The following is a 26,791-nucleotide window of genomic DNA, read 5'->3' on the forward strand; positions in this document are numbered from 1 at the left end:
TAGCCTGACAATTACGGTACTGTAATTACTTCATTCTATGTAAAAAATTACTGTAAAGGAGGGAGACAAGATGGCTCCAGTATGTTCGGCTCGCCGTCACTCCACCTGTTTTCTGGTTTTCTGTTTGCTGTTCTTTGCCTTAACTGTGGAAATTAACTCGCTCCGGACTTATGACCGAAAAACTCTTTTTATCATCCGAGACTCAGCAGTGACAGCACCTTTGTCCTTTGTTTTTGATGGGCAAACAAGCAGTGCACCTCCACCGCTCGATGGCATTCCGCCTTACCTACGTCGCACCTGGTTCCTTCCTCCCAAGCTACACCGGAGAAAACGCTGGAGAAGACGAGGGAAGCGAAGTGGTCTCCTGGCTCATACAAAGGCATTCCTGTCACTTTCTTGCCTGGCTGATCCTCCCCTTGTACAAATGGGTTTCTGCTACTCTGCCACTGTGAGAGGATCACTCCAACCCAGAGGACCCTGGGTGCGCACTGTCTCTCCAACTACGCCTGGTGCTGCTCCTGTTTCACCGGTGGCCCCGCTTCTCAGCCCGCGCTTCCTTCAGTCGTCTGGTTCGCTCCTCGCCATGCCGGCGGTGGCGTTCTCCTCAGGTGAGCGACTCTCTTCCACCTTTGGCCCATGCCTGATGCCTGCTCCTCTCCTGCGTGACTCTCCAAGTACGTTGCTGGTTGCTCCTGTTCCGGGTGCTGGGTCATCGGCTCCTCTCCGGCCACGGATCTGCAGACTTGGTACCATTATTTCAAACCTCCGCCCACTCAGCCGCACATCAACCTCGATGACAGCTACTGATCTCACCTTATCTATGGCTTTGATCAACATTCGATCCCTCTCCAATAAGACGTTTCTGCTCAAGGATTTCTTCTCTTCTCATGAACTGGATTTTATGTTCCTGACTGAGACCTGGCTACATGCTGGTGAGACTGTGGATTTCTCTGAGCTTCTTCCTCCAGGCTGTTGTTTTTTCAACTCTCCCAGGTCTTCTGGTAAAGGTGGAGGCCTTGCCTGTGTTTTTAAATCAGTTTATGACTGTCATCAGATTTCATCTTTCTCCTTTTCCAGCTTTGAACTGCAGCTTTTTAAACTGAACTCATCTACTCCATTACTGTGTGCAGTAGTGTACCGTCCTCCCAAATTCAACAAGGATTTTATCAGTGAGTTTGGGCAATTCTTATCAGGACTTTCAGTAGATTTTGATCATTTTCTTATTGTTGGCGATCTGAATATCCATGTGTGTTGTCCATCTAAACCTCTGGTTAGAGATTTTGTATCACTGCTGGACTCTTTTAACCTGACTCAGTGTGTGTCTGGCTCCACACATGAGAAAGGTCACACACTGGACCTCGTCATGTCTCACGGCCTGAGTATCCACGTCTCTGAAATCTGTGAGAGTGCGTGTATCTCTGATCACCTTCCTGTTCTGTTGCTGCAGTTAAAGCTCCTTCACGCCGCCACCAGATCATCAGTACCCATGTACCATCCCAGTTCTCTGCTGCTTTCAACAACTCTGAGCTCTCCACGATGGACTGGATTAACTCCCTGTGTGCAGAAGATTTAACTGCTCTTTTTAACTCAACATGCACTTCTATTCTGGACTCCATCGCTCCCCTAAAATCACTCCGTCCCAAAGCTCACGCTGAACCCTGGATTACAGACTCTGTTCGTGCTCTCAGGCGCTCCTGCAGGTGTGCTGAGAGAAAGTGGAAAAAGGACAAGCTGCAAATCTCCTTCAATATCCTGAGAGACTCTCTTTTAACTTATCAGAAAGCTGCTAAAGAGGCTAAGTCCTCCTACATATCTAACCTGGTCAGCAGTAATGTCCATAAACCTCAGACTCTGTTTCGTGTTTTAAACTCCATTGTTGATCCTCATACGTCCACCTGCCTCACACCTTCTGCCACCCTCTGCAATGACTTTTTATATTTCTTTGTTAATAAGATTTCCTCCCTGCAGTCTGTCATTCCACCTCCACCTTTCAATCCCTGTGTTTCTCCCTCGTGCCAATCTGCCTTTAACCAGTTTGAGCTAATCTCTCTTTCTCAGCTGCATGAAACAGTCTGCAAGGTCAAGTCTACCAACTGTTCCACTGACGCTATCCCCTCTCATCTTCTGAAGCAGGTCCTGGACTCAGTTGGACCTGTCCTTCTGGTCCTGATCAATGCCTGTCTCAGCTCTAGTTGTTTCCCAACACTTTTTAAGCATGCTGTTGTTCAACCTCTCCTCAAAAAGCCTAACCTGGATCCATCTATACTCTCTAATTATAGGCCCATCTCCAATCTGCCCTTTCTGTCCAAAGTACTGGAGCGAGTTGTCCTCAGGCAGCTCCAGTCATTTTTAGACAACAACAATCTCTATGAGAAGTTTCAGTCTGGTTTTAGAGCTCGTCACAGCACTGAAACCGCCTTACTGAGAGTTTTTAATGATTTGCTTTTAACTGCAGACTCTGGTTGTGCTGCTGTCCTAGTAACCTTAGACCTGACAGCAGCCTTCGACACTGTTGATCACAACATACTGTTATCCCGCCTAGAACACTGTGTCGGTTTGAAAGGTACTGTCTTAAAGTTTTTCCAGTCCTACCTGGATAACAGGAGTTTTTCTGTTCACCTCGGTGAACTGTCATCTCCCAGAGCTCCTTTAACTTGTGGTGTACCTCAGGGGTCCATTCTAGGCCCCCTGCTGTTTACTCTGTATTTGCTCCCTCTGGGCGATGTGCTGCGCAAACATAATGTGTCCTTCCACACCTTTGCTGATGACATTCAGATCTACCTCCCTCTGAGGTTAGACTGTAAGGACTCTCTGCAGCCGTTATTCTCCTGTCTGTCTGACATTAAGACTTGGATGGCTCTCAACTTCCTACATCTAAATGAAAGTAAAACTGAAGTCATTGTGTTTGGGCTTCCTAAAGACCCCAACCTTTCCTTTTATTTTATGGGACCCCTAACTTCCAAATGTACTTCCTCCATTAAGAGCCTCTGTGTTACTTTTGACAGTGCTTTTAAATTTGATCAACAAATCAGCTCCGTAGTCAAGGGATCTTTTTATCATCTGCGGATTTTAGCTAAAGTCAAGTCCTACCTGTGCAGGAACGATCTAGAAAGGGTGGTCCATGCTTTTATTACATCACGGCTGGACTACTGTAACTCCCTTTATGCTGGTTTAGATCGTTCCTGTCTGCATCGCCTCCAACTGGTGCAGAACGCTGCTGCTCGCATGCTGACCGGTTCCAAAAAGAGAGACCACATCACTCCGGTCCTCTGCTCTCTCCACTGGCTCCCAGTTGCTTTTAGGATTGATTTTAAAATTTTACTGCTGGTTTTTAAGGTTCTTAACGGTACTGCACCTCCTTACCTGGCAGAGCTTCTTAGCATTTACCGCCCCAGGAGATCTTTGAGGTCAGCAGACCTGATGCTTTTAGATGTTCCCAGATACAGATTAAAGACTAGGGCAGAGAGGGCTTTTGCTGTGGCTGCACCCAGACTGTGGAACAGTTTACCTCCTCACATCAGATTCTCCACAAGCCTAGGAACTTTTAAAACTGCTCTTAAAACTCACCTCTTCTCATTGGCTTTTAGCAAGGTTTAACTTATTTTTTTAATTTATTGTTTTATCAGTGAGGTGTTTTATGTATTTGCGTTTTATTGTATTTTATATTTGTATTTTATTGTACAGCACTTTGGTCAGCCTTGGTTGTTTTTAAATGTGCTTTATAAATAAACTTGACTTGACTTGACAAAAGTCACTGCACTAAATTGCTTTTTTCAAGGTATAAACAAGACAACAACCGGCCACAGCTACCTTTTGGTCCACATGTCAAACTGGCCATTCCCCTTAAATTATTCAAATGGATAAGTTATTATGGAGTAATCTACCACACAGTTACTATTAAATATTTTACACCAGGGTGTAAACATGCTTTGTAATGCTGTAAAGTTGGGCATTTTAACATGCAACTTTGATTAACCCTTTAAGACCTACCGTAGAACCAAGTCTGCCAGAGCTTATATTATGTTTTTACATGTTGTAGAGCCATTTTTGGGAGCATTTCAAGTTGCTATACATCAATACAACCACTACAGCCTAAATCTTAATAATATGCATTCATTAAGTGCATAGTAATTACATAAATTGCAAAAAAGTGCAATAAACTACAAAAAAATTGAAAATTGTGTTTGTTTTTTAACATATATTTCTAGTTAGAGAAATTTAAGAGGCTTATCCCTCAAAACTGTAAATACAAAAAAGTTGCACAAAATAGTTTCCCACCACATGAAATTTATTTTGAGTGTCTTCATAGTTTTATTTTTGAAATACACTAATTTCTATACACTGCAGGAAAAACGAAAATAAATATTATAGTGCAAATTTGCAAAAAAGCAGCATATGCATCAAAATAAACTATTTCCAGCAGTGCAATATGAGTCCTAAGCAACCCAGAAATGACACAGAAAGTCATAAAGTCAAAGATAACTTTTAAAAACACCAGTATATGCTCATGAGGCCTTGATGGCAAAAAACTACATTTCCACGAAAATGACGTCACTTCCGGTTTCGGGCAGGTCATGGCGGACATGCGATAGTTCGTGCTGATGGACGTAGGAAGTGTTATGAACAGCTGATCGGATCGGCAAAGCCTGTTTCTGGAATATTATGTTTTTGTTGCTGCAAGTGCTTTTTATGCAGTTTTTGCAAAGCCATATGTGGAAGGAAACCGTGACAAGCTGATGGCATAAGATGTAAGTACAACTCCTCCGGTTTCATATGCAAAAATAATTATTGCGCTTGCTCACGTGGCTGGAGTGCTACCGGGATTTAAAAATAGTTACGCAAAACGGAGCGTGCTGCTCTGACCGGTTTTAAAGGGTTAAACTCATGTGTTTTTGGAACCAGCTCTAAGTGGAGTGTCCAGGAACTGCAGCTTTTTGGCAGATATGTGTTGGCTTCATCTTTCAGTCTCTGAGGCTGATCCTTGATAGAACAATGCAGAATTTGCAGTCTGTCAATAAACACATACAATTTACCCACAATATGGATAGTCCTTTTACAGAAAAAAATAAAAACAGCTAGATGGTGATGATATTGTTGTATAATTCACAATGTGCTGTTTTAAAATATAGGTTTTGATGTAGTTTTGTTTTCTTTTTGGATTGCAGGTTAAACTTTGATGTTATGAAACTTAAACACTCTAAAAAGCATTACTATGAGAACATATTATTGTTAAATACTGAATTAAGTTATATTGGTATAATATATTTTATATTTTTTATCTCACTTGGCCATTTGTATTTCACTGTGCCTATTTTTCTTTTTACTTTCCGTTGTCTCTGATGGTGCAACCTACCTTCTTTTTGTCTTGGGGAGCAAAACATAAATAAAAGAGCTAATCCCACCTGGATCCAATGAAATATTTGAGGGCTCCTTGGGAGGGTCCTTCCCAAATCTTTAAATTTGAAAGCCACATCATCTCATAAAGTAAAATCACCAAGGTATTACACATTACAAAGGGTGGGAGTTTACTTATGAGAGACTCAGCTGGGTGGTTGATGGCATTAACTGCAATATTTCAAAGGAAAAAAAATACATCAAAGTCTCTTTCTGGCTGCTCGGTTCAAATGGTGTCTGAACCCAGTTTGACATGACTCTCAAATGTTATTGAACTATCTATCAAAACCATCATCATCTTCTTCTTGAGCTGCATAAAGCCAGAGGAAGTGAACCCATTAGAGGGTTCCATCACAAGAACAAATGTCACTGCTAGTTTCATCTCCTACTGCAAGAGAGATGCATTTCTTAACATCACAATGTGAAGCCTTTATTTGATAACAGGGAGAAAGAAAATAAAACAAGAATAAATTAAATATGGGTGGAGACAATCAATAACCATTTAAAGCTGGCCTGACACTGCAATAATTATGTGTTTTCCTCCTTTTTCTATCTTAACCCCAGAGAGTTGCATTTACAGCTGCTTTTCCACTGTCTGTTAAAATCTAAAATCAGAAACCAAGCTTCCCTTTTATAATACATATATTTGGGATTTCTTTTTAAATTCGTGAAAACGCATAGCATGGTGATACTTGTATGAGAAGACTTCTTCTTTGTTTGTCGGCACAGCTTAAAAGGGTGGTAAAAGAACTCTCAGTTCCTCTGTCTTCTGGCAGTGTTATCACATCCTACTGAAATAAGGCCATCTCACCAACTCACACAGAGGGAATTGTGGATTGTAGATAATTACTGATTCCTACTGGAATATTTCATACTGAGCAAGATAAATTAATTGATAAGAATCTCACTTTTTATAGTACTCATTTCCTCCTCCAGCGTGAGTAAGACCAAAGCACTGACTTACATTTCTTATTTTTTTACTTCATTTTGGGGGCATGAGAGCAAGCAGCATTTACTGGCCGGAAAAGCAATTATCATTAGTTCTAAGGATGTTCACAGACAACGGACTCTGTAGAAGTCGGCAAAATAATTCTTCCTCGGTGATGTTTTTCAGTTGAAATTTGGTGAAAAATGCAGCTTATTATATTTAACTAGAAATAAAAAGTGTCAGAAGCCAAAGAACGGTATTTGATCATTGACTCCTGCCTGCATATTCACATTAACAGATTGAATATGAATGTTAGTTTAGGCAGGGTACAAAGTCCAGTTCACCTGCAGTGCCAGCTGATCATCTGATCCCAGTGCTAGCACACATCAACTGATGTGTCAGCCTTTTTACACATCTTTCACATTTGGCATAAATCACTACACTACTTAAACTGTCTTGTACTACAGTACCTACACCTGCTGCACATCTCCAAGACACTTTGCAACCCATCCTTATGTGGCTTGATGCTTTTTTTGTTGTTGTTAATGCCTGCTCTGTTCCACACTGTGTGCACATGTAAGGGCGGGGAGGTATCCTCTCCCTTCCCTACACATTACATGCAAGAGCAGGAAAGTCCCAGCGCAACGCCATGCCACCAAATATAAATTGCTGAGCTACACAAATGGATGGAAAGTCTTCTTTTGACTACAGTGGTCCTGACCAAATTGTTAAATGAGTTTAACATAAGCTTGTCGTAGATTATTTTCATCCAACATATGCACATCTATCTCTAGTCAACCTAAGGTCACAATGCCATTGTTAAAAAAAGCAATGGAAAATTTAAAAATTATCAAATATTCAGGGGGACTATTTAGAATTGTTGTTCCTGTTCTATCTGACTTCTAAAGTAAGTTTCCTTTCACTGCCACTCAGAAATTGCTTTCATTTTATGTGATTGAGTGAGCTATTGTGTCATAAATCAAAAATGTGATGAACCTGGAGCCTTGTGTGAAGGGAGCTGAATTAATTTTTTTTCATCAAGTTTCTCGCTGATTCAAGTTTCTTACTCAAAAGGTTTCTAACAGTAACGCCTGACTTATGTAGGTAGACAGATTGTTGGATAAATGAGCAGAGAGGCAGGCATAGAAAATGAAAGATTTCTTTAGTGATATTATCTGATGAGTCTGGTGTTTATACTCAAGGTTATGTTTCTATAGAAACTCAGATTCTGGTCCACATACTGGAGTAACATGTTTGAATTGCCAGATTGACAGAAAAGGTTTCCCTAGTGCAACTGTTGAAAAGCTAACTGTTTTGTTATGGTGGAACTGCAAGTGCCAATAATTTTTGAAATATTTTAATATTGCTATTGTGACCATCCTCATGTTCAAGATGTAGAAAAAGTTGAAGATTTTTTCTAATGAAAAAACTAAGATATTTAAACAAGAATAGTCGTCCATGGTGCCAATGTTGATCCCTTGGCTTTTCATCTAATTCCAGAATACATTTGTTTGTGAAACAAAACATACATTTGTTTGTGAAAACAAACAAATGTATGCCATTAACGTCTTTCTAGAACTTTGGCATGGATGTTTCCTTTTGGCTTGTTTGTGTCTGCAGCCACTGGAGAAGTGGTGTAACTTGTTTCTCATTAGTGACACTGGCAACACCTAGACCCATTGTTCCAGTGCTACACAAAACCTCTCCGAGCTCTCCTCCATGAGGCACCTTTTTGATTTTGGTTGGTCTTTGGTTTGGATTTTCACATTAAACAACATTGTGAACGCTATTTGCTCATGCACTCATTTCCACAACAGATTGTTCTGATCACACACATCATTGTTAGCTTAAGTTCTTTCCTTCTTTCCTTTATTTAAAATGCAGTGTTTTTATTGGCATTTATGTGCATCTCCCTTTTTGTCATGACCACTCAGTCCGATTTGTGTCACTATACACAATCAGTTATAATAACCTTTGCAAGTAAATCTGTCAAGCAAAATATACAAAACAAAAGACATTTGTTAGGGTTTCAGTGATAAAACAATAGATATTTGGACACCCAATCGTGGTTTTGCCAAAGATCACAGTTAGCTTGCAGAACTAATTAACAATGTCTGGGCATAGAATCAACATTTTTTTTATTAGCTGTGGTTTGCTTTACATTTCTGCCAGTTCAGTTCACCCACATTGCATCATTAATGAACTGATATTTTTTTTCTTCATGGCCCATAGGTTCTATGTGGGTGTTCACTTCAGAGATTTAACAATTTTTCAAAAATATTTCTTCCAACAGGGATATGCTTCAGACCATTATCCTGCAAAAAGATCCACTTACATCACAAAGCTGTTTTGGACACATGGCTAACTGCAAGAAGGTGGATCCATGTAGATAATCATGAATGACCACTGCATGGTCCCGTAGGCTAAGATGTCAACACTGCCTAGCTGGATGCGGTGGCCCTGGTGTTCCTGAGTTTCATCCTCATGTTTTGAGAGTTATTCAGCTTTTCACACAGGATCAATTCGCCTTATCTAGATTTTGAAGACAACCACACATGTTGTATTATTGGTTCAATTCTGAAGTGATCAGCCATTCTGAAGGTTTCAAAGCAGAGCTGTTGCTTCTGCATATTGAATGGAACCTGTTGAGGAGATTTAAGCATGTGACAAGGATGCCTTCTGGGAACCTTGAAGTGTTTATGGCTACTTCACTTTGATGGAGACCTCATGGCCAATGTTCCTTCTAATTTTTCATGTGTCTGAGCGAACACACAAACTCCCTGAGTGGCCCCTTGGACCACTGTGAGCAACATCAGACGTGTGCACTGTGGTTACATGGTTTATTAAAATAATCAAATTACAGCATTTACATTTATGTTAGACTACTTTTAATTAACTGCTTTAGCCCACTTACAATGAAAATGTAAAAAAATCTAGTCATTGACCTGTGTAGTATGTTAACACTATTGGAAGTAAAAATAACTTGAATTCCAATTTTGAAAACACAACTTTCTTTTTATAAAGCTCTGACTTGTATAATGAGCCTGTGGCCTGGGAGAGAGTCCTGTAACTCTCTGTCTGTAAAATACAGTATATAATGACCAATGTTGGGCAATTAATTATATAGTTACTTGTTCAAAAAAGTAACTCAGTTTGGCAAACAACAAAGTTTTTTGCAGCTATTTTTTTTTTAAATGCAGCCAAGGTATTTTTAAACAAACATTTCAAACTATTTACAGAACAATCAGCTGTTCTGCATCAAATTTGATGCCACACAAATTATTTGTGCCACTCCAAAAAATAATTTCTGTCCACTATGAGATAAAGGAGAACAACAGCCTGATACCTGCAGGCCTGACAACAGGAGACGTATCACTCCTGTAGCACCTGTAACATTCAGCAGTCGCCTCATTGTTCTGACACACACAACAAAACTATTGCCTACACTACACACTAACTACACAAGATTTGCGCTAAACGTCACAAATCTCAAAACACCGCCGTCACTCCTAAAACTTCCCCCCGTTTCTTAACAACTGAATGCCATGGTGCCATATCATTTTTTGATTGGTCGACATGGTACATTTTTCCACCAATAGGAAAGGGTGGGGGGTTTTTGGTTTTGTTTTTGCTCACAGGCGGAGAGTGCTTTCCAGCGTTTTCCTTATAAAACGCCATTTTTACTGTTTCTTCCCGCAGTAAATATAAACAACGATAGTATTCAGGAAGAAAACCGAACATTGCATATTTTTTATCATAACTCTGGTTTTACGTGGCCTATAAACACAATTTAAAAACTGGTATAAAGTCCACACTTTTTCCATCAATTGTTCCATCTGTCCTGCTCACATCTCCAATGGTTGTACACATTGTCATTAACGTGGCTTCACTCCACATCAGCCACGCCGCTTTGCTAGCTAAAACACCGGTGTCGGGACATAAGGACGCTGTCATAGCCTGTCAGCAACGTTGATTAGCTGCGTATATACGAATGTGAATTGGCTGGACTATGGGAGCAGCCAGTCACTTACTGACTAACACTGCAAAACAGAATTTTTAGTTTTAATTTTAATTTCAATTCAGGTTAGATTTTTTTTTGTGCGCTACGCAAATTTTCTGTGCACAGAGACCGTGCCAGCAGTGCGCAATTGCGCACGTGCGCAGCTTAGAGGGAACATTGCTCATGGCAGACCCATGACAAACTGGAGAGATTACATATTATGACTAGCATGAGCATTCTTTGGTTATCATGGTTCTAGCTGTTTAGGACCAGATAACCATGTAATAGACATAGTTGAGCCACTGGTACTTACCTTATGTGAATATGTCATTGTTACTATGCCAGTGTGTAAAACACCACTTCCATAGCTAGCTGCAAGATGACGGGTGACAGATCAATGAACATTATTAGAGTGCTCAAGGCTAGATGACATAAATAAAAATGGCAGGCTTGTTAGGTTATCAGGTTAGATCACATGTGGTGTTTCTTTTATCATTTCAGATACCAAAGCTAAATATAGAAATGCAGTAAATGGAGCAGTATCCAGGCAACCACAAGTGGGTTAATTCTCACCTATTCCAGGAACTCACCTGGTACAGAAATGTGAGAATTGATGGACACAGTTAGCAACAAACCAGCAGAAACTAGATGAAGGACAATAGTATAAATTGTATAACAATCTTTAGTCAGCAACTTTCTCATTTATACTGCATGTGTTTTTTTTGTTTTTGTTTGCTTTTCTTCATTTATTTCTTCATTTAATATAATGTGTTTTTTCTTTTTTCTTTTCATTATTTATTGTTGAGTCACTTCCCGAAGCCTTCAGAAAAGTTATGAGGGAGTGGCAACATTTGTGGCAGCATGATTACTGTACACCAGTGGCACACTATTCTGTCTGGCAGTAGCAGAAGTGATTAAAGGGCAGCTGTCAGGAGATGCGATTTTATCTTCTCCAAACAGGTGTAGAGCAGAGCTGACAGCAGCAACACTTACACCTCACGTGGGATGGACTAGACCAAGACAAATGGAATTATGTCTTTCTCCCATTTTGTCAAGCACCTTATCTGTCTGAATCGATGCAGCTTTCTCCAAGCCGGGGGGAGCGGGAGGAAATGTGAATAGCCATTGCAGGCAGGTATAGTAATTGGACTCTTTCCATCCTCCCTTTTAAGTCTGGAGTAAAGTGAAACTTCTTCCTGACTGGAAGGAAAATATACCAGAGAGTGAGCAACAGAGATAACAGTGAGACAGCTGAATCTTAAGCTCTACATCAACAGTGTTACTGTATGTGCTTTCACTCCATCAATGACAAAATGTCACTTTAAATCTGAAATCTGTCTGTGTTGATACAGTTGAGCTGTCTCTGTGTACTTGGAATCTTGTGATATAATCACATAATCATAACTCGCTACTTATTTGAAATACTTCAAAACTTGACACTGTACTTCCTCGGCTTCCCAGCAACAGCCATCAAGAAGTAGATTGGATGAATGGTTGTCAAGTTAAGCGAACAGCTGAAAGAACTTAGAGATGTGTCAGTGCTACACATTTGATCAAAATTTTAATAAACGCTATTTTAACATGCAACTCACATTAGTTGTAAAAATAAACTACAGATATTGGACAACTGGAAAATGTACTGTCAGTAAAAGATTTTATTTAACTATACCATTTCAGATTATGGTCATAGGGAGGTTACTTTGAAAAAAAAAATCCTTTACAAGCTGTCACTTACTGTACAGTGAAAGAATTTGGAACTATTGAATGTATTGGTGTGTGTATCGTATCAAGAAACATTATCCAAAAGAGTATGCAGCAACTTTTGGCGAACAACTTGTCACGACGGGGTGCGCCGGTGTGTTTTTGAAACAGGACCCAAAAGTAGTTGTGGACGAAGAGTTGCAGGTTTAAACAAAAGTGATCCTTTATTTGGATGATGGCAGGAGTTAAACATGTAACACTAAGAAACAAACACTATGAAGCTCTATGACTGTGACTATAACAATGACTAAGACAATGGTGGGGATAACAGACGACCTGACAGTGACATTCAGAAAACAGAGGACTTAAATACAGACATGAGGCGATCAGGGGAAGTGGAGACACATGAGGAAACAGCTGACTTGGATATACATAATGATGCACAGGAAAGAGTAAACTAAATGCAGTGAACAAAGAACAGACTCTTTCAAAATAAAACAGGAAACACGGAGACATAGACATGAAACGAACTAGACAACAAGAGCCACACAGACATGACACATAATGGGTAGGCGCACGAACCAGGGAGACCGAGTACAGGGGAAGATGACAGAAACGACAACATGAACTTGACAACATAAGACACACAGACATAAACACATGAAGGGCAAGGGAGACTTAACACATGGGTAATATAATAAAAAAATGAGCTAGAATAGCTTAATGAACCTAATCAAACAAACAAACATCAAAATAGACTAAAACTCAAAACACTGGGTCGCACGACCCAGGACCATGACACAACTGTCAGTAACTGTCACCTAATTTGTTCCTAATTGTGTTGCAAATTCAAATTCTGAAAATTGAAAATTATAACCAAATAGTGCACCTTTTTTATGGCATCAAATTATTTGTAGTTATTGTAGTAGTTAATTCCAAAAACAAAAAAGACTAAAAGTAATTGAATCAGCAGTGGCACAGCAGTGTTACTGAACTCCAAGAAGCCAAAGCAAAATGCTATTCCCTTCATCATGTCCAAAAACATGATGGAGTGTTTCTAATCTTGCCATAGTAAACAACTCTTGTAAAGTGTATGTCCCACAAGTGACCCACAGGAAAGAATGGAACTGGTCAGCATGGCTGTCGCTAATAGTGTTTTGGACAGTGTTGCTATCCATTATTCTGCCATCAAATTTGTAGTGTCATGTTGAATTGATCAACTCTGGGAAACATCTGCAAGTGATTGAAAATAACCAGAAATTGTTACCAACGGGGAAAACCATGAGCTAAAAGCTACAAAAAGTTGTAAAAAATGGTATTCTATTTGAAATTGTTGTTATGTTGTTCATCTGGCAGATCATATATTTTCAATATCTTTTTTGGGAGGCTTTTTAAAGTCTGTAGTTCTTTATTGGTGTATGGTATTCATTTAGTTTGGTGTTGTAGGTTTGATCTGAGAGGTCTCAAATGTAACAGCTGTTTTGACACATAAAAAAAGTTGCCATTAAAACTATGAATTTTTCTATAATTTTACACATTTGTTTCTTACAGTTAAAGCCCAAAGCAGCATTTATTTATCATGTAGAAAATCTGAGGCATATTGTTGAAGTCACACTTAATTTTCTTATATTAACATTAGAGCTATCAGCGTTAAGCTCGTTAAAATGATGTTAACGTCATAACCGCATTAATGCGGCAAATCTCCATTAGCGAGTTTACGCGGATCACCCCGTGCGTGGGGCTGCACGGTGCTAACGCATTAACAAGTTAACTGCGCTGACACGTTGACGCCGTGCAGCCCCAAAACACACGGGACGATCTGTGGTAACTGGCTAATGGAGATTTGCCGCGTTAGTACAGTTATGGCGTTAACGTCATTTTAACAAGATTAATGCTGACAGCACTAATTAAAATATTTCAGGGATTCAATGTTTCATGAAGAGTTTCACTGGGCCGCCCCACTTGGGACCAAAGTGGGCTGCACCACAATGTACCAGAATGGAAAATTAATTCAACATCTTGGTTTTCGGCAACAGTGAATAAAATCGACTAACCTTTACCCTGACTCGGCTTTAGCAATTTGGGATCATGAAATGCCTCTAGGGATCACAATTCAAACATGAGGGATTTTGCATAATAAAGGGGAAAATTATATATATGTATTAAATGAGGTTTTATTTTTTGACTGTCTAATGCAAAGCACTGCAATACAGTAGTTTGTATTTTAATGGGAGAAGCATAAGCAGTTGTATTCATTTTATATTAATTGCAGTGTTATCAGTCTGCAGCCATGAACTCCTCTGCCATTTGGTTTGCCCTTTACATTTGCCAGAAATTCTTGCCTTTTTTAAATGCAGAGTCAAGACGAGCAACCCCAGTGTGCGCTGTGTTACACAGCACACAAACAGGCACAAACACACATTCTCACCTCATTCATTCACATTAACTGCTTTTCACCCTGCTTATGCAGAAAGCCTCCATTTCCAGGTGTAAATTTTTTTCATTATAAGGGGAATTGAAAAGAAGATGGGGACTACTTTTTTCCCTTTCTCCGAGTGATGAGTTCACGCATTTGAAGAGGAGCTTTGTCACCCGGGAATTAGCACTCCATGCATGCATCCTCTCTGCTCTCCCAGACGGCCTTTACATCATCTGAGACTGAGAGAGAGCTGGGGAGAGAACAGACCTCAGAAAAGGAAAGAAAAAAATGAAGAAATAAAGAAAATCTTGTCACTGACATGCACGCATGTTCAAATGACAAATAACAACTAATACGCTCTTTACTGATCAACTTTTACCATCCCATTTATATTAATGTAAGGTTTAATATTTTCTTTGATTTAAACCCTTTTAATGAGATGAGAAAATTTTATAAGATTGGTTCTGTTAAAAAAATAGCAAGATATTTTGGGATTGGTGTTTATATATTTGCTTTATAGTATTTCTGACCACCACTCACTACTTTTAACCACATTCATACAATGTTTAATTTTATTCATGTTTCCACATACATATTTGATTTATTTTTGTGTATATTTATACTTTATCTACCTTACAGCCATGACCAAATATGAAATCATCTAATAACTTGTATGTATGTACCCAGACCAAACTAGGGGAGGCAAAGGGAGGATATGCTAATTCCACACAGAAAGGAACGATCAACCCCAGCGACTGTAGTAAAATGAAATAAAATAGCCATCACAAAAGTCATTGCGCTTAAGATATGCTTGTGAAAGCATGTGTAAATGTGTGGGATGTGGATGTGGATGTGCGTGTCCATGCCAGATACAGCTGGTGGTAAAGCCAGCTGCTTACTTATGGTGGTATTGCTCATTAGTTGGTGGTTAAAGCCATTCTGGAATTTTGAAGGGCCAAATGCTTCACGGGATCCTGCAGTTGGCGAGATAAGTGTGTGTGTGTGTGTGTGTGTGTGTGTGTATGGACAGTATTTATATAACAGTGCCAGTACAGTACAGTGCCTGATATGGCATCAAATCGCAGTATTCATCCTAAGAAATATTTCATTTTATCTTTTGTATTTTTTGTTTCCCTACAAAGACAAGTCTAGCGAAAAGGTTTTGAATCATTAAAAGGCTAATGATAATACTTGATGGACAGTTTAAGAATCCAATTCCCATTTCTATTTTTGATAAATGTAATTAGCCATAACAATCGGAGAAAGATTTTGAGGCTCCTGAATTTGAATTCCAACCTCCATAAAGTGCTTCATTTCAGGGCAAAGGCCTCCTTTGCCTCAAATTTCAAAGTCCATATTTGGAAAAGTACACTAAATAAGGAAAAACATCCTTTTTCTTTATTAAATATTCTTTGCTTCTGGTGGACCCTTATATCAACTTTGCTAAGCCTAATCTATTGATGCAGGGTGGTTTTACATTCATCTGGCATTGGCATTATGCTAGTAAAAAGCAGAGAGTGCTTTGTGGATTTATCTTTGACTCCCACGCAGTTCTTGGCTTCTAATTTTCTGATAACAGGAGAACACGAGTTCTCTGCCGAAAAGACACAACTTGAAACTCGAATGTGCAATTACAGCAGAATGAAAGTCAGCGGCTCCTCCATAACATAAGACCACAATGAACGCCTGGTGGTGTTTCAGCTCAACTGCATTTTTAAAGGATTGTGCTCAGAAGCTATAGATGTGCTGCTGATTTTTGGGAATTATTTTCCTCCCACCGTTATGTGTGAAAGTCTTTCCTGAACCACAGTGGCTCAGCCTCCAAATCCTCTGAAAGCAGACTGCTAGAGTCAGTTCTTGCCCCGACCAGCCCTTATCTTAGAATACAGGCTGTTCTAACATTTGACAAAATCCAGACAGATTAGCCCTGACTAGGAGTTAAACGAGTCACCTTCAAAGCCACAAAGATTAAAATCTGACACCAGCGTGCAAAAGGTCCTTGAGCATGCAAGCTGTGCAGTCCACAATGCTGGAAAGAGATCATAATTTAGATGCAGTATTTTCTGCACTGAAAATGATGGATGGGTTACTGATAAACTGTAACAGTCAGGGTATTCAGAAAATTACAATGTTCAAACCTTGAGATTAGATGAAGTCTTTGTTTATTTTGGGTAAAAAAATAAATAAATAAAACTTAGCTTGTATTGTTGTTCATATATTGTATTGCCAGAAACAAATGGGGGTTCTTTTGCTTTTGCATGAGCATTAGAAGATGCAAGTCTGCTGCACTTTTGAAAATAGCACTAGATGTCCATGGACACTGTTCTCTGAGCCAAATTTGGTCACTCAATCATAGCTTTTAATAAACCTACCAAATTACTGTGAAAAAGTGGATTTATGAATTTACTGGGACTCTTTGGATAATTCAGCAACATATTACTTTTTCCTTTTTTTGATTGGGAAGGTGTAAGTGGATGCTTTACATGAAGAATCATTTAATTCTGTCAGTTATGTTGCAATGCTGTTCTCAGTTCTCAAACTTATAGTCTTTGGAAACAAATCCTTCTTTTAGACAGAATCAAGATACTTTAACTAATTACAGTTTCAGCCACATCTGTGGCTTCTGTTAGAGGATGAAATTCAGGTCTGGAGTAGTAGTTCATCAGTAACATTAGTCATACTGAATCATATCAGATTACTGCGACTTGCCTACCTTGCTCACATATGATTTTTATTTTTCTTTCTTTCTAACTTACTGCCATGATATTGATGTCACCAATTTAACACCGGTGAGAAGCAGATGTGCAGTAATAGCCAAATAATAATAGAAAACCATATTTCTTCTCAAAAATATGATCTGTTGTGCAATAATGTCAACTAAAGAAAAAATATGTTTGCAAGGCTGCAATATATTAGCATATTTTGTACTGTAAAATAAAAATCAAAACTTTTTATTGTAACTTTTGGATTGTACTTTTATCCCACATGCAATCCTCATTATTGCTTCAAAGCTTTTTACCATCTTTTGACTCTGGTATCAGTTAGTTTTTAGTAATTTAATGTAAGTACTATTTCTATTGTATTTACATGATGAAACCAGTCAGGGTCCTTATACCCCCAATATAAAAATTAAATTTTTAAAAGGTTAATGTAATAAACACACAAGCAAGCAGTCCAGAGATGGATCATTTTTAGTATGGGAAGTTTACCATCTACATGATGAATCCATTGTCATTTGGTAGGATGGAGGTTAATTTACATCCCATACAGGAACAAAGGTTTTCTCAAATCAGGCAGCGCCCAACCATGCATGGAAAAAACCCAACTAAGGAAAAAAATTTTGAATTTTGTGCAGAACCGCTTATTGCTGCTTGTTTTGTTTGTTTGTTTGTTTGTTTGTTTGTTTTTGCCAGGAACCTTTGGCTACTGTATGTGTGTGGGGTTTTTTTTTGTCTATTTTCAAACAAGATTAAGAAAAAAAATAAATACCAGAATTCTACATCTTTTTCTTGTGTATTTTCTAGGGATGTAGTGTTCGCTAGGGATGGTACCGGTATCACATAAACGGTAGTAACCAGACCGAAAAGCAGCGTACATTTCAGTGCTTTATTTCGGTGCTTTTTTTTCCTGAGATGTCATACACTTTGGATTCCAGCCAATCATTTTACCTTTCCGAGGATAGTAGGCGTACGTGCGTACGTTCTTTTAGAGCAGAGCTACAGATTAAGTCAAAAGTCTGGCTGTACTTCACAGCAAAAGATGCAAACCTGCAACAAGTGCTTTAAGATGACACTGTGCAAAGGAGGTGACACCTCGAATCTGATGAAACACCTGGCGACGGATAGCGTTTTTTTAAAAGCCTAGAAATGCACCTTATTTGATAGCTTGCTGCAAGACCTCACACCGAGCACATCTACTGCGGGTGTGGTGCCTGTTATCGGACCCCGGAGTTTGCAACATCCCCCAATAACCCGAAGAGGAGAGTCCTGGCCCCTAGCCCTGCCAGTGTAGCAGAAATGATGACGGATGATGATGGCAGCAGCAGCCGTTCTTCTCTGGGCGAGTAGCTTAATGTTGTTCGTGTGTAATTTACATTGAGTAGGCTAACCACGTTATTACATTAATGCATGTAAGGTGAACTAGCAAACACCATCGTAGTTACATGCGGCTGTCTTGTTGTTTGATGGCAGATACTCCCTTCACCCTGGCCTAAAAGGCTAAACTGACCAAAGAAAAAGTGGAAAACACCTAAACATGAGAGGTTTTTGGACAAAGTTTGTGTTTTTCCATTGTTTAAGCACTGCTTCCAGCCAAGTGGATTACGGTTTTTCTTTCAGGCATATTTAAGTTGGAAGACACCTCAATCTTCTTGGCATTGCCCCATTGTCCCTTCCAGAAAAACTGAGGAGGTGGGTGGAGGAGATCTGTGTGTCTCGTCATAACTGTCATGGCCCGTGGGATTGCCTGGGAGTTTCCATCTGTGGCTGCTGGTCCCTTTGGGATGGAGCCTTCCACATCTCACCTGGACTGCGTTCACATGCAATCAGCAGGAGGGCTCTTAAACCCTGAGCAGTCTACCATGCCTCGCCAGCTCATTGTGTGCCATCCGGTGGTAACTTGGTCTCTGGTTCTCTTAAACTTATGATCTTGTTTTTTCCTGGTATAACCTGCTTCTCTCCATGTACAGAGGTTTATGTGGCTCGCTCCGCTTGGAGTGTTTTCGCCTACCTGTTCTGGTGACCCTCGGCTGCTTCTCCTGCCCAATTGCCTGCCCCCGCCCTGCCTCGACTCCCCCGGCTGGCCCCTCCTCAGAGCACTTTGTGTCGGACCTCCTTCCCCGTTGGTTCGTCAGTTCCAGACTGACCCACATTTAATGGGGTGGATTTTCACTGTCAAGTGAGGACTAAGACAGGGAGAATGTGTTAAGTTTTCTCAACATTTAGTTACCACATGTTGCTTCCTAGGGTCTGACTGTCAGTGCAAAGTTCTACTGCAAGGTGGTCACAGGTGCTCAAGGAAAAATATTTGGGGGAAATTAGCTAAACCGGGGAACGGGCATTGCAAACGATTCCAGGCTATAAATACTGTAGTGTGTTGCCTGGTTCATGAAACACAGAAATAAACTTAACTAAACTGCAATGTGTGTCAGGCTGTTCTCTAGTGCCAGCTCAGAGCACATTAAGCATTTTTGGCTGCACAAACACAATCTTTCCTCAGTACCTGGCCCACTCGTCTAATCTCGCTTCCTCACAACTTTGTCCACTTCCTAAAAATGAACACCAAGTTAATGGATCACTATTTTGACACACTGGAGGAGATCCAGCACCAATCAAAGAGTTCAAGTGCAAATGGAACATGAAAAGACTTCCACTGAAGTATCTTGAGATATAGCAGCCGTCCTGGGCAAAGTCTAGAGGTGCATGAGATGACATTTTGAATATGAACTCAGCCAAATCTAAGCTTTTGTTGTAAATGGACCTGTACTCAGGACATTCTGATTGCATGTTTTGGTCACACCTGGTATTTCCTTAAACTGATTTTTTTTTCTGACCACAACCTCACTCTCTACGCTGCCATCATGCCTGCCAGTACATAGTTCTTAATGATGAGCATCCCTTCTAAGATAATTGATTGCTTCGGTAATTGCAGTGTTAATCATACTGACTGGAGGGGCTGCACCCACTCATTTTTAGTCCAATTGCCCGTAAGCATGAGAAATTAGAAAATTTGGCATTTGACTGATATTGGTTACCATCAGCGCCTTAATCCTGCCTAGTGCCTCTCAACTGTATCGCACTGAATTACAAATTACCAATGTGCTAATGGAGACTCATGAATAATCCAAAAGAATGAGTACTTGACAGTTAGTCCTTGTGCACATGAACACATGCCAGACTTCACATTTAATTCAAGAACGTGTGAAATCCACATCTGAAAAATAACACCAGAGAAGTTACTTATGTACCAATCATCATTCTTTGAAAGTTGCCCACACCCTGGTCTGGAACATTTTAATCACTGGTAAACATGTTGCAAGCAATGGGAAAATAATGAAGATTAAGTCAGGAAGAAATTGAGCAGGATTTAAATTAAGCTGCTGACACTCCTGCATTATGGTGGCATAGAACATTAATTATTACAATATAAAAATGCCCTGAAGCCTGCTAAACACTTTATCTTTGTTGCCTGTGATGTTTCCATCTCAGAATTGTTCAACACTAATTTAGCAAGAACCCAGAAGGCATTGAAACAGTCTGTTTGTTAATGAATGCAAAATAATTGTCCAGCATCACCTCATGTTCAAATTTTTTATATAACCATTGTGTGGATTTTGTGTGTTTGGATTGGATCTAGGACATGCTGTAAAAAAAGAAAGAAAAAAAAAGCTTTATGCACTTTATGATCATGTGACATTTAAAAGAAGAGTAAAAGACTGGAGGAGTATCATTACCAGTAATCGTGGCATGGTAATTTCATTAATTACAATCATGTGATTAACTGTCTGTCAGAGCTAGAAGAGGGTAGCCAAGACTCAATTTGGACTAGCATTTTCACAGAAATTAATGGGAAACAGAGCGTGGAAAGACTATTGGAAGGTTTCACACTGAAATGGAGTGTATTTTATAGATGTGATGGTAGCTTAAATGCAAATCTATGAAATATAGGCTTGACCAGAACTACTTCTTTTTTTTTAAGTTTGCTGACTTATGCTACCCATAAAATATATACCCATTTGGTCTTGTATGGACGAAAAAAAAAGATTAATAGCAGTTTTCTGTAAGATTTTCTATCATGGTGCTCTTATACCTTCAATAACCTTTAACTTTATGCAGTACATATGGCTTTGTCACATGCCCACAAAGTCCATTTATAAAGTGGGGATGAACAGTAGCCCAAGAAAGTACACATTGCAAGACAGGTCAGGGTCATGAATGGAACAATCAAAAGACTTCTGGTGTGATTTAAAACATACCCTTTATAGTGTTTTATATTGTAAGGTAAAGACCCTGGAATAACATAAAGAAAACACCAGCAATCGCATGACCCCAAATGGCGAAGCACTTGGCGACAGTGGAGAAGGATAAACTCCCTTTTAACAGGAAGATGGCACTTACTATGGAAGAGGTGCATATAGAGAAAAAAGAATTTCAAAAGAGTGAAGAAGAAACACTCAGTGCATCATGGGAAGCCTAATACGAGATAACTATGGCAGAGTTTAGGATCATCTGATCCAGTCCTAACTATAAACTTTAACAAAAAGGACAGTTTTCAGACAAATGCTAAAAGTAGAGAGTCTGAGTCTCTATTGGGGTGATATGTTTCTATGAGGTCTTTAAGATAAAATTGGGCCTGATTATTCAAGACCTCCAGACTAAGATGTTGAAGAATACCCATTGAAAACTTTTTGACTAATCTGCATCTGTATGACTTTGTTTGTATCGATTCTTGATAGCGAGGGTTCTTACTGTAGCATGAAGTATATCTTTCACCCGCTTTCTGCTAGATTGTTCTGCAGTAGTGGTAGGTATTTTAGAGCTCCTCTCTTTTTTCAGTCTGGTTCCATTTCAACGCGCTTCATAGCTCCCTCTCAGTGGTTGTCTTAGCTTTGTTCCAACCCTCTACCAGTATCCACAGCCAAAACCACCAGAGTACAGCAGTTCTTACAAACCTTAGCATTTTCAGGCTTTTCCAAATCCAAATTCAATTTATATATATATATATATATATATATATATATATATATATATATATATATATATATATATATATATATATATATCACATTTAAAAACAGGAAGTTTGCCCAAAGTGCTGTACAGAAACAAAGGGGTAAAACACAAGATAAAACCACTGACACTCACATAAATACATAATAATACATGCATAAACATATCAACTCACTTCAGTCTAAACGCAATTGAAAAAAGGTGTGCTTTCAAAAGCAACTTAAAAACAGGAAGTGAAGATGCCTGTCTAATATTTAAAGGGAGGTATTTCCAAAGTTTGTGACCCATAATTGAAAAGGCTCATTCTCCTCTACGTTTCAGCCTAGTTTTTGGGACAACCAAAAGCAGCCAATCAAAGGGCCCGCAAAGGAATATAAGGCTGAAGTACCTCGGAAAGTTATGGGGAGCAAGACCATTTAGGCATTTATAAACCAACATTAGGACTTTGAAAATAATTCTGTCATGAATAGGAAGCCAATGAAGAGAAGATGTTCGTGTCTGTGGGTACGAAGAGACGGGCAGCAGCGTTTTGAATGAACTGAAGATGTGCAAGAGATCCTTGGCTGACTCCAACATAAAGTTCATTACAGTAGTCAAGCAGTGTTGAAATATCTCATGTCTTGACAAAACTGGCTTCAGCTTTGCCATTTGCCTTAACTGGAAAAAGCTTTTTTTGCAGCACAGAACTAATATGTTTATTCAATTTAAAATACAAGTCCATAATGACTGCCAAATTTGTGACATGCTGTTTGATACATGACCCAAGCCAACCACAATTCCCAAGCGGGTTGCATGAGATATCATTAGGCCTGAATGCAATCACCTCTCTTTTTCTCTCATTGAAACTCAAAAAGTTCAGAGCCATCCAAGCTTTGACATCTTCAAGGCAGTTCAGAAGGATTTGGATGGAGCCTGGCCCATTAGGTGCTAAAGGCAAATAAATTTGGCAATTGTCTGCATAGCAATGAAAGGATATTTTGTGTTTTCTAAAAATAGACTCCAAAGGGAGCAGGTACAATGAAAAAAGAAGAGGACCAAGGATTGACCCCTAGGGCACCCCACAAGAAAGGGGGGTTGAGGTGGACTCAAAATTTTCAACATTAACACTAAACGTTCTGCCACTCAAATATGAACGAAGCCAATCCAGTGCTGCACCTTTAATGCCAACCCAGTGTACCAAAGGGGATATAAGAAGACTGTGGTCAACAGTATCAAACGCTGCAGTAAGATCTAAAAGCACAAGAATCACAGAGTTTCCAGAATCACTTGCTAAAAAGATGTCATTAAAAAACCCATAAAAGTGCTGTTTCAATGGAATGTGGATGTTTAAAACCAGACTGAAAAACCTCCATAATACCATTAGTATCTAAAAATGTATTCAGTTGGGGAAAAACTATTTTTTCCATTAACTGTGACAGGAATGGAAGTTTTGAAATAGGTCTAGAATTTGAGGGTTTATAATTGAAACCATCAGGAACCACACTGGAAGTAATATTGCTATTTATAATAGCAAGGACTGAGGTTCCAATCGAAGGAAAAAAATACTTTAAAGAGCAATGAAGGGAAAACATCCACAGGACAACCAGAAGGTTTAATTTCCATAACCATCTCGTTAAGAAGTGTAATTGAGACAGGTTCAAACTGGTGTAAGGCAACTGAACTAAACATAGATGGATCACATGTAGGAGGTATTATTGCTGACCTGATAGACTCCACCTTGTTTACAAAAAAATAGTGGAACTATTTACATCTGTCAACAAAGCCTTCCAGGGTGGTAGACTGGGGCACATTTAAATTAGAGCTGATGGTCTTAAAAAGAGCATGGGGATTATGACAATTTAACACAATGACCTGAGAAAAATGTCTGTTTTTCTGATTTTTCACAGTATTTGGCAAAAATTGGTGAGTTGTCATGGCCTCAGTTGGTAAAAGTGGTCTTCTACTTTGCAAGGTCAGTCAATATAACCCTAATGAAATGCTTTAAAGTCAACGTAACAAAAGCGTTACAATCTGGGGTTCACTTTGTCTCTTGCTATTGCCCTGGCTCTTTGTCTCTCACTATCCTCGCTCTCTGGTAGAGAAGTAGCCAGAACTGTTCTTTCCTAGGCTTGCTCCTGCACACCTGTAGCTCATCTTCCTAATCAGTATGAGGCACTCAAGGATTGGCTGATTCTTAATTACCCCACCAGATCGTCGTCAACTTAACAGCTTTAGTGGGAATTCAGGCAGTCTTGTGTGACTGAGTCTGCTTATGTTTGCTAAATAATTTCTGTCTCCTATCTGCTAGTAACTCTCCAGAGTCCCTGCCTCGCTGTTTGAAGAAACCTACCTGCAGCCATCTCTGGAGCTATACAGCCACAGCTGGACCAGCACTGCCACACCTTCCATGTGTGACACTCTCCTTGGAAACACAGACTTAGCTGGATCCCACCTGCCTGCCGATTTTCCTTACAGTCACCTTCTCTCCGTCTCTGAGCCTAGCCTGCCCAACGTCAACCCCCTCTCTCCGTTCAACATCCTGCCTGGACAATTAAGATTACAGAGACTGTGACAATGTTCATCATAAACATCCTTTAGCACTGGCTGCCATTAACAGTTTCCCTCCCTTTCTGCACATCCTCCTTGAGCCCTACTATTGCTGCCACTCCTGTTTGCCTAAGACCAGTTCCTTATTGCTTGAGCTGTAAATAAATATTTTTAAATGTACATCCAGGGTCCAATCTGTGGAAAAAAAACAAAAAAACAATAACAGCGAATGAATTCATGGGCACAGCAATGCTCCACATATATTATTAAAAATAGCAAATCCATATTTTCTATTAGTAGACAATAAGAGATACAGTAATTGGCCTTTTGTAGCACTTATAAGTAAGTTGCCTAAGCAGCCAATAGTATACATTTGGAGAGTTCTTCTAGAAGACTTAAATATTGAACAATATATTTGCTATATTTGTCTTTTCCCAATGTGGTCATTAATGTAGGCCATCGTTACTGCACATCAAGAAGGTGAACTAAGCCACAATGAGAAGACATGAGAGAAATGAGAATACGGCAACAGAAACTGGAATAATGAGCTAAAAGAAGCTAAAAAAACTGTAGCAGCAGAGTAGTAATAGTAGCAATATTCTGTGGATTCTTCAGAGTGGCCTCTTTTATACTATTCAGCTTTGTAAACTGTCATGTTTTAATCATACCTCATTGTTCTAAGTTCTTTTTCTAGAGCAGATTCTTTTGAAATGCAAAGAATCTGGTGCAACATTTCCATTTCCCTCTAACAGACATTTCTCTGATTTGTTCAAAGTATTCAGAAGCTGCAAAGTTCCTAACCCAAGGCATTACACTAAAAGCAAACCCGTGTTTTTAAAGTCATTTTCCTAACCCCACCACATAAATTTAATAATTTGCCCCTTGGTTGACGTGCTTTCAAGCCGTATGACCTCCGGCAATAACTCCAAGAGGCCTTGAAAGGTGACCTCAGTGAATTGCATGCATATGACTAGGCATTGTCAGTAAGAGGCAATAATGGTATGCACATCTGAGTCCTCCATCACACCCAGAGGTATGCATGTGACAAATGGGATATGTTTCGTCGTGGAGAGGCAAAATGGCAACAGATTGGGGACGTGCAGCGTGCCCTCTTAAAAATAGCTGACAACTTTCATTGTATTTAATTATATCAGAGTCACTTTTTACAACCGCAAGAGTGACAGCTTGTTGATAGAAGTTGCCCGCTTCACACTTGATTAAAGCAGTTCATTGTCAAATCGTTGTAATTAGGCTTGACAAAAAAACGTGGCATAACTTATTAGTAAAGCAAAAGAACATATCACTGCGTGTATTCTTCTGGCATCTTATAACATTTTCCAAAAAAGTCTACAGTGACATAATGTTGTCTTTTTGTTCTTGGTGCTTTCTTTTGCCCATTTCACACAATTAACAGCAGCACAGATCTCCCAGAGGCTTCCTTGCTTTTCATTTCTTTTCGTCACAATATCTGCTTCTCTCTTTTGTCTCCTCGTAGATATTGTTCATTTGATGTAAAAGCGTAAGCTGAAAGAAACAAAAAGGTCTTTCCTGGAACAGTTATTTGGAGTGCAGGAGGCTCTAAACTCCACAGTCTGAAATTGCAATTTAAACTTTAGAGGTGTGGCACTGAGTGTCCAATAAATGGCTGTTGCTTTGCTTTTTGTATGGTCTCTTTTGTCTTCAACCCAGACATGAACAAAGGTATTACTTTTCATTAAATTTTAGATCAAGTGATCTCTCCCAGTAACAATATGCACCTATTTATTATAAAAGAAAACCACATCTTTTGGCAACAACTTTTCAGCCACGTTGCTTCTTGCGGACATCACATACAAATTACCAATAACTAGTTTCACTGCACCGAAGAGTGAATGAGCATTCATTTTTTTAAACTCCTTTTGGCTACATTTTCATTACAGGCTGTTTTTGCTTCACCAGTCCATGGAAATTCAGTGCAGTGGTGTACTTCTTATATAACCTGGCCTTACTGTTTTTGAGGCTTGCTAGGGATTTACATCTTGTAGCAAGCTTTCTATGGTTATGTGTATAAAGTCTTTATACACACTGGAGAGCAGTCGTGATTTGCTGCACAGTCA

The sequence above is a fragment of the Astatotilapia calliptera genome, chromosome 17 (assembly GCF_900246225.1).
Source record: "Astatotilapia calliptera chromosome 17, fAstCal1.2, whole genome shotgun sequence".
NCBI lineage: Eukaryota > Metazoa > Chordata > Actinopteri > Cichliformes > Cichlidae > Astatotilapia > Astatotilapia calliptera.